Source organism: Mustela putorius, unplaced genomic scaffold (assembly GCF_011764305.1).
Source record: "Mustela putorius furo isolate JIRA1106 unplaced genomic scaffold, ASM1176430v1.1 tig00000827_pilon_pilon_pilon, whole genome shotgun sequence".
Lineage (NCBI taxonomy): Eukaryota > Metazoa > Chordata > Mammalia > Carnivora > Mustelidae > Mustela > Mustela putorius.
The window spans coordinates 988310-997541 of NW_025421489.1; the positions used below are offsets into that span (position 1 = coordinate 988310).

The following is a 9232-nucleotide window of genomic DNA, read 5'->3' on the forward strand; positions in this document are numbered from 1 at the left end:
TGCCTGCCTCTCTGCCTACTTGTGATCTCTCTCTGTCAAATAAATAAAAAAAAAAAAATCTTTAAAAAAAAAAAAAAAGCAGAAATCTAAGTAATATGAGAAAAGCAGCAGTTCCTAAATTAAATATTCTTTATTACCCTTAAAAGTTATAGTTATCCACTGCTGAATCTTGGTCATTTCAGTAATGACTAAGATAAACCCTTAACTATTTCCATGGTATTTACTCCTGGCATTTATAAGCCACTTTGCTTTTATGTTATTTAAAATAAGTTGTCTTCACTTAACAGGGCAGTCTATTTATAATCGTGCCTACAGATAGTGGAGATTCTAATCTCAGTTTCCCAAGTGCCAATGTACTCTTAATTCCCAGTTTGACATGTTTACAAATGCATATACATGCTTCCTAAATGCTTTTAAAAAAAATCAACACATTCTCAATACTGATTGTGTCTGTTGAGAAAAAAGGAGAATGCTATTAGGAGGAAGTCAGAAGATATACTGGTAATATTTTACTTCCTCAGCTGGGTGACAGGTATCCAGGTATTGGCTTCATTATTATTATTATAATTTACATATACATTATACACCATCTTTTATATGCATGAAACACTTCATAATAAAAAAGGAAGGACAAAAATAAATCCAGTCTAGCACTTATTTATTCTACTACCACTCTTTATTTTCCTCCCAGTTTGATATGATACAGCTCTCTGGGCATAAATCTTCTAGCCAGTTTGTGGAAACATAATTGCTGTTGATTTAGCACTTACACTCTCCCCGAGCCCATAACCATCTCACTGATGAGTCTGTGATAGGAGATCAAATCAGAAAGGTCCCCAGCAGAAACAACAAAAAAATTACACTCATTGCTTTATTGATTAAATCAACCTAGCAAGCTATTAAGAGGGATGAGAATAAAGATAAAAATAAAAACATGTGATGGCTGCCAAAGCAGATTACTTTTTCTGAAGACATATATAAAGATAATAACTTCACTAGTGATTATAATATCTTGTCTTCCCACTATAGCAAGGCAAGTTCCTTGGTTACCTTCGTTTCATCCTCCGCTGTTCCCTGACCCCACTGTGGTATAGGGATCTGATATCTGCCTCCACAGCACACAATTCTGGTCACGAATAGAACTATAACTGCTCATTAATGTCCCCCCACCCAATGTTCACTGAGGAAAGGTCCCATGTTTTTTCACCATTTGAGTTCTGTCCCTGTGACAGCTCCTAGGGTTTTGGTATGAGACTAGCTCAGTTCAAAGTTCAACTCCTCTTCTCACTCTCTGTGTAACCCTCTTAACCTTTCTGTGCTTTCATTTCCTCAATGATAATAACAACAGCATAGGCTCAGGATGTGAGGATTAATGTAATGACACACCTAAATTAATTAGCAGAGTCTGGTCCAAAATCTAAGCTAAATAAAAAGACTATTTATTTACAATCACCATCTGGTGATAAAGAGGAAACCGAGTTGACAGAGAAGAAAGAAGACAGCTCTTACAATATGATTCTTAATGATTCAAGTGCATCATCAATCTTCAGGAAATATCTGGAAACTGCATCATGAATTCAAGCTTCACAGTGCATGCTGGGAAGGAATGCTTCCTTGGAGTGATGCTCCATCTCTAACTGCTCAGACCTCAGGACTGGTACCAACAGGGCTGCCTAGGTCAGGAACCTGTGACATTTTGATGTACAACCCAGAAGGGGAACTAATATTATCTAGACACTTAGCAAACACTTTCTGAGTCCCAGCTATGGTCCCAGGAATTTAGCTAGGTAATGAGGATGTGGCGGTGGCAGGTCCCATCCTCTAGTCCCTAGAAGCTGTCCATAGGCCCCGACTTGTCATGCCACATGTACAGTCTAGCCCATTAACCTGAGTGTAGCTCATTCAGTGCCCTTCCTTAGTCCTGCTGTTGTCTCTACTCAAGAGACATCTTACTGTTAACTTTTCCAAATACATAGCAGTTTCCCCTACAAATCATGTTTCACACGACAACTATAACTGTAATACATATACACATGACTATACAATCAGTGTACCCATCTAATACCTCAAATCCTGGCATTTATTATGTACTTGAATTTATAATATTTTTCTTGAACTTTAAGCTACTTGCCACACAGGATGACAGAACTGACATAAAATATAGACATATTTATATACTAAAATATTACTTATGTTAATAAGAATTATTCTATTTTTTTCTAAGGATTTTATTTATTTATTTGACAGAGGGAGAGAGAGATCACAAGTAGGCAGAGAGGCAGGCAGAGAGAGAAGGGGAAGCAGGCTCCCTGCTGAGCAGAGAGCCTGATGCAGGACTCGATCCCAGGACCCTGAGATCATGACCGAGGCAGAGGCTTAACCCAATGAGCCACCCAGGCGCCCCAAGAATTATTCTATTTTGAGGCAAGAATTACTAAGATCCTTCTATTGCCTATAAATGAACTCATGAGGTATTTAAAATGGAAAATATTTTGTTGTGGTAAACTATGAAATGCCAGGTTAATTTATTATAAGATTGTGGACTCACTAAAAGGTTTTGGATGTAAAGATAATTAAAATAAGATAGAAGAGGATTTAGAAGTAACTGAAAATAATAATGCTTTTGAAAGTAGTATGCTTTGAAGAAATTCAGAGTAGCATATCAAACAGAGACATTTTGGCAATAAATTTCATAAATAGCTCATTCTAATAATAATATGAAAATACCTAGAACTTTTTAATTATAAGTAAAAAAAGGTTAAAAAAGTAGGTGATTGGTATACATTCCTAGAATATATAAATATGAAACAATTAATGGACACTACATAACCAAGTACTGTGCTTAAGATTTAAAGTAAATGAATCATAAAGCAATCCATATTATAAAGTTATATTTCTTGAGAAATAATAATTGGAGAATTTTGAAATTTAATATCCACCTGCCCAAGCCTGAGCACATCAATTCCCCATCTCAGTTTTCCAACAGAATGGAGATCTGCCATCTTACATATAGACTCAAAATTGACTATTTTTATAGAAGAACTTCTTAGAAACAAAAGGCCTCAAAAATGTTGATATTTTAGACTCTAACAAAATCTGTTATCATGGGGCACCTGGGTGGCTTAGTGGGTTAAGCCACTGCCTTTGGCTCAGTCATGGTTTCAGGGTCCTGGGATCCAGCCCTGTGTGTCCAGCTCTCTGCTCAGCAGGGAGCCTGCTCCCCCCCCCCTTCTCTGCCTACTTGCGATCTCTATCAAATAAATAAATAAATAGAATCTTTTAAAAACAAATTTGTTATCATCATGATTTTCTGTTCTTTTCTGTGTGATCAGCAATTCTAACTTTGCCAGTGTATCAGACAAAGACAAATTCAAAGAACTGTAACAATTCTCCAACTGCTGCTGTAATGACAGACATCCTCTAGTCCAACAATCTCACTTTACCAATAAGTTATCTCAGGTCCAGAGAGGTTAAAGCAATTACATCAAAGTCACCCTTGTCTAGCTACAGGCATATATGGAACTATAATTCAAATTTCCCAAGGACGCAACAAAGACACAAATATTAGTATCAGTGTGAAAATTATTAAGTATTAATAGCCTGAAGATGACATTATATTCCTGAGATCTTTCACAACATATTGAACAGGCAGGAAATACCACCCGGAAGACATTATAGAAGATTTCTTGGCAGATTTTTTGTGGATTTTGCTAGCCAGTCTTTAACTGTAAGACTATTTCAATGAGGCCAAAGGGAAAACTGCCAGTGGACAAAAGCTCTCTTTTCTGAAATTCCTGTTCAGAGGCCTAGAACTGAGAATTAGTAGTAGGAATTAAGTATCCTTGCCTTTATTTAAATCGCATTTTGTGGCCAGAAATAATATCCCGGGGAGTAATAAACTCATGTACCTTTCCCCCATGTTACCTTCCTCGGTTACCCCTTTTCTCTTTCTCTTAGTAACACACTGAAAGTCCTTCTGGAACCACTTTACTCTGAGAGGTACCACTCTGAGCAACTACATGTTTGATGTTCCACAACGACATAAATAAGAAATACGTCCCCACAGGGACAATCAGGGGTGCAGGGGGCAAAGTCTTCAGGGGGACTGCCAGATACGACATCCTACTGTTTCCTTCATGCTGTAAGGCACTCTGGACAGTCACTCCAAGCCAAATTAAGAGACTGACTCCTGGTGTCCAAATCGGTCCTCTATCTTATTTTCAAGTGAAAAGGCCAATCACTGGTAAAGATTTTTTCTTTTTCTCTTTTCTTTTCTTTTTTTTAAAGAACAGTCGTCCAAAAGTTTTAAAGTCAGGAAACACCCTAAGACACGTCTGACTGCGATCGTCTCTCTCAAATTCTCACACGACTTGCACTGACCCTACCCTAAAATGCCCTCAAGTGCCCTAAAATGCCCCCCAGGAAATCCTTTCAAGGGGTCAGGTTGGGGGCTGCTGGGCTGCCGCACCCGCGAGGGTTACACAGGTTCCCCGTCTGTCCCTGAAGCAATTTTCTGCGCAGGAAACCAGTCAAGAGTGATGAAAGAGGACGCGGGGAAGAGCAGCCCGCACCCCAACCTCCGCCCGCCCCCCTCCGCGTAGCTGCGTCCAGGGCCGAGGTCGGCAGAGGGGACCCCGGGTACGCGCTCCCCTCGAGGGCCAAGCCGCGGGCGCGAGTTCTCCGGGGCCACGGCCGGGAGCTGGGGACCAGACCCACGGGACACATGGTTCCGCGGCTGCCCCGAGGGTCCCGGCTGAGGCTCGCAGGGCGCCCCGACCGGCCGGCGCCGCTTACCTTGACGGCTCCGCGGGATCTCGGCTGGGACTCTGCGCGGACGCGACCGCGGGCGCGGGCGGGGCTCGGGGCCGGGCGCGGGGCAGCGGCAGGGAAGGCGCGGGGGGCTCCACTGGGCTCCACCCGGGTTCAGGTCCGCCGCCTCGGGGAGGAAGTGGTGTCAGCCCTGCCCTTCCCACGCAGCGCGCAGACGTGTGGCGCCCTCCGCGCCGCTTTGCATCGAGGTGCAACGGGGCCGCCCGGCTGGAGGCACAGCCGCGGGAGGACGCGTGGATGAAGGCTCCTAACTCCCGGGGGCTGCTCTTCCCAACTCATCGGGTCTGTGCCTCATTTCCCTTATCTCTCCTCCTCCACACCGCACCCTTGAAGGGGGGCGGAAAAAGTTTTAGGTTCTGGGAAAAGTTGGGCCTTCCTCTCCCGCCCCTCCCCCCCGCGCGCCCCCTTCTCTGAGAATCCCCTCGCTAAGTGATCTCTCTTCGTCGCTCCATGTTAGTGGCTAAGGGGTGTGTGGCCAGAGGACGGCTCCTCAGAAGCCCGAGACCCTGACCTCTTTTGCAACGGCCTTCCCAAGCGTTTACTTCAGCCCCTCTGCGCTTCCTCTTTCGGGCCCGTTGAGCAAGGCCGGAGCTTCCCGCCCCGCGCGGAGCCCACCCTTGGGGGACTCGGCGCGGGAGAGCGGCGCAGAGCGACCCCGCGCCTGCGCGTCAGCCCGCCAGGCCGCAGGGACGCGCTCGGCCGGGCGCGGGTCTCTGCCGGACCCGGGGTGGGGGCGTCGGAGGTCGGGGGTCTGGTGGGGAAGAGCGTTCTCGGCTCAGCCCATTTCTCAACTGTCCGATTGGCAACCGCCTTCCCCTCCCCCCCAAAGCTTAACCACACGGAGTTGGCGGGCGAGGCTGTAAAGAAACGGGGGCTCACACACGTCGCTGGTGGAAATCTCAAAATCGTCTGAATCCCGTGGAGACGAATTCAGCAATAACGATTAAACTTGTCTATGCAGTTACCGTTTGATCCAGAAATCGCACATTTAGGAATGTATTAGGACGGTAGAGTGAGGACAAGAAGTTTTGCAATACCCACGCCCATTCTTGGCCGCAGGATTTGTAAGAGCGAAGGACTGACTGGAACTAACCCGAGGCTCTGGAAGTGAAGCCTCCTGAGGGTGGAGAGATCTGAAAATACAGAAGTTGAAAACAGGATTTGTAAATGTGGCTGAATTAACCTCCTCTTCCCCTAGACAGCTGTGTCCTCAAGGGCTTTTATGTGGGGAAGGTGGTGAAGATATAAAGACATACATTAGACATGTAAATTAATTAGGTAAATTAACATAGTTCAGTCATTTATTTAGTAAAAAAAAACAAAACAAAAAACTTTTAGGCACCTACCTATTCATCTAAGAACAATGAAAATAGTTGTGAAGAAAACAGTTCCTGCTATGGTGGATGGTACTTTCAAGATGGAAGAAAGCAAATTAATATTTAATATGTTAAGTAATAGAAGTATATTGAAGGGAATTAAAAGGTGAGGGTTTTAGTAGTGGGGATGGAGACTTTGCATTAATTAGGATCATCAAGGAAGATCTTTCTGATACGTGTCACTTGAGCCAGGCCTAAATGACATGAGAGATTAATTCATGTCGATGTTTGGATGAGAATATTCAAAGGCTCTGGGTTAGGAAGGCACTTGAGATGCTGGAAGAACAGCAAGTAAGCTAATATGGACAGAGCAGAGTGAGAAGGAGACAAGTGGTATATGAGATCAAAGAGTAAATTGTGGCCAGATCACGTGTGTCCTTTCTGGCTATGGTAGGGACTTCACTGTGAGATGGGAAGCCATTGGAAGGTTCTGAGCAGTCAGTACCATATAGAAAGTCAAGTCCAGCAATGGAGTGACTTAATAGGAAAGTAATGGAAGGGGCAGCCCTTCCAAGATTTGGAAAAACATTCCAAGAGAAGGAAGAGCAAGGTTAAATGTTAAAGAGAGTAGAGATAACTGATGATTAAAAAGTTCTTAAGTGGGACGCCTGGGTGGCTCAGTTGGTTGGACAACTGCCTTCGGCTCAGGTCATGATCCCAGAGTCCCGGGATCGAGTCCCGCATCCGGCTCCCAGCTCCAAGGGGAGTCTGCTTCTCTCTCTGACCTTCTCCTCGCTCATGTTCTCTCTCACTGTGTCTCTCTCAAATAAATAAATAAAATATTTAAAAAAAAAAGTTCTTGAGTTCTTTTTTTCTTTGAAACTGAAATATAGTTTATAATATTATGTTAGTTTCAGGTGTTCATAGTACAAATCACACATAGTGATTTGACAATTATATACATTACAAAATGCTCCCCATGGTAAGTGTAGTTACCGCCATTACTATACAAAATTATTGTAGTATTGTTGACTATATTTCCCATGCTGTCCTTTTCATTCCTGGGACTTATTTAATTTATAACAAAGTTTGTACCTCTTAATTGCCCTTATCAATTTCACCCATCCCTCTACCTCCTCATCTCTGGCAACTACCAGTTTGTTCTCTGTATTTATAAGTCTGTTTTTGTATTTTCTTTGTTCATTTTTTTTTTTTTTTAGGTTCCACATATCAGGGAAATCATAAGAAATTTGTCTTTCTGTGTTGGACTTGTTTTACCTACTGAAATACTTTTTGTGTCCCTCTGTATAATTACAAATAGCAAGATTTCATTCATTTTTATGGCTTAGTTATCTTCTATTGTATGTACATACCACATCTTCTTTATCTTTATCTACTGATGAACACTAAGGTTGCTTCCATGTCTTGGTTATTGCAAATAATGCTGTAATAAACAGAGGGATGCCCATATCTTTTCAAATTAGTGTTTACATTTTCATCTGGTAAATACCCAGAAGTAGAATTACTGGATCATAGGGTATTTCCTTCTTTCTTTCTTTCTTTTTTTTAAATTTCTTGAGGAACCTCCATATTGTTTTCCAGAGTGGCTGGACAAATTAACATCCTCACCAACAGCATGCAAGTGTTCCCTTTTCTCCACATCCTCGCCAACACTTTTTATTTCTCATCTTGATTCTAGCCATTCTGACAGGTGTGAAGTGGTATGTCACTGTGGTGTTGATTTGTATTTCCCCGATAATTAGTGGCATTGAGCATCTTTTCATGTGTCTGTTGGCCATCTGTTTTTCTTCAGAAAATGTCCGTTCAGATCCTCTGCCCATTTTTAAATTGCATTATTTGTTTTATTAGTGTTGAGTTGCATGAGTTCTTAGGTACTTTGGATATTAATGCTTTATTATATGTATCATTTGCAAACATCTTCTTCCATTCAGTAGGATGCCTTTTGGTTTTGTTGATGGCTTCCCTCACTGTGCAGAAGCTTTTAGTTTGATGTAGTTCCAATAGTTTATTTTTGCTTTGGTTTCCCTTGCCTGGGAAACAGATGCCAAAAAATATTTCTATGGCCAATGTCCAAGAGTTTATTACATGTTTTCTTCTAGGAGTCTTATGGTTTCAAGTTCCACATTAAATCCGTTTTGAATTTATTTTTGTGTATGGTATAAGAAAGTGGTCCAGCTTCCTTCTTTTGCATGTGACTGTCCAGTTTTCCCACGACCATTTACTGAACAAACTGTCTTTTTCCCATTGTGTATTGTTGGGTCCTTAAAAAAGAGAAATAAGATATCCTCTATTTTACCAGAAAGGGAGGCGGGTGGGTTTGGAGTTCACAAGGATTTTCTTCTTTTTGATAGCTGTGAGATGCAGAAGTTCTAGTTTAAAGACTATTTTCTTTTGTAAAGTAAGAAAAGAAGTAGAGCCCTCTGCTGGGAGTGAGATAAGAGGGACTATCAAAGACTGCCCTAAATTAGGGAAGCTGGAGAAAGTTTGACAAGGTCCTTGCAGAGAATGGGAGAGTGAGCTGACCAGAAAAATTTCATGAGATTTCCAGACAGCCTGAGAATCCATTTGAAATTGACAATGATGGTGTAAATAATCTGCTGTCATGTGACTCTCCTGCAGGACTAGGTTGCATAGGTTTGGAGAAAGTTTAGCTGTTATGGGTAAGCATAGGTTGTTGTGTTCAGAAGGTGGGTAGGTTGAATTTTGCTTCTGGAGGCATCAAGTTTATGGGAGCTCACAATGCCCAGAATGTGACCATAGGTTTGGGTGGCTGAGGTGATCAAGGAAATGAGAGGCCAAGGGGTTATAAATGTCATCCCAGGTAACTGTTTAAGTCATCCAGGATTAGGGCAGCCCACAATTTACTGTTGAGCCTGAGCCACTTCTCAGAGTACCAGTACTCAGAGTACTGGATGCAAACACAAAAAACAGTTATAATTCATGGCTCTTCCAGACAAACAGAATGATTACAAGATACAAAGTCATCTTAAAGAAAGACTGGGAGTCAGGTGTTAGGGTTTCAAAATGAGAGATCAGGACTGACTGGGATTTGTGGAGATGACAGA

At 42.4% G+C, this 9232-nt stretch overlaps 1 protein-coding gene across 2 annotated transcripts in view; it reads right to left on the minus strand.

The window, feature by feature from the left end:
- The window catches only part of LOC101690745 (amyloid beta precursor protein binding family B member 1 interacting protein), a 108902-nt gene extending 103437 nt beyond the window's left edge, over positions 1–5465 (minus strand). Inside the window, exons 1-2 of one of the 2 annotated variants that reach the window (XM_004757638.3) lie at positions 5342–5463; positions 4795–5156 (exon numbers count right to left, since the gene is read on the minus strand). The gene's annotated coding sequence lies outside the window, so the exon portion shown is untranslated. Of the gene's footprint in view, positions 1–4794 lie in introns of both variants that reach the window. The other variant, XM_045084963.1, reaches the window with a different exon arrangement.
- Between the last annotated feature and the right edge of the window lie 3767 nt (positions 5466–9232).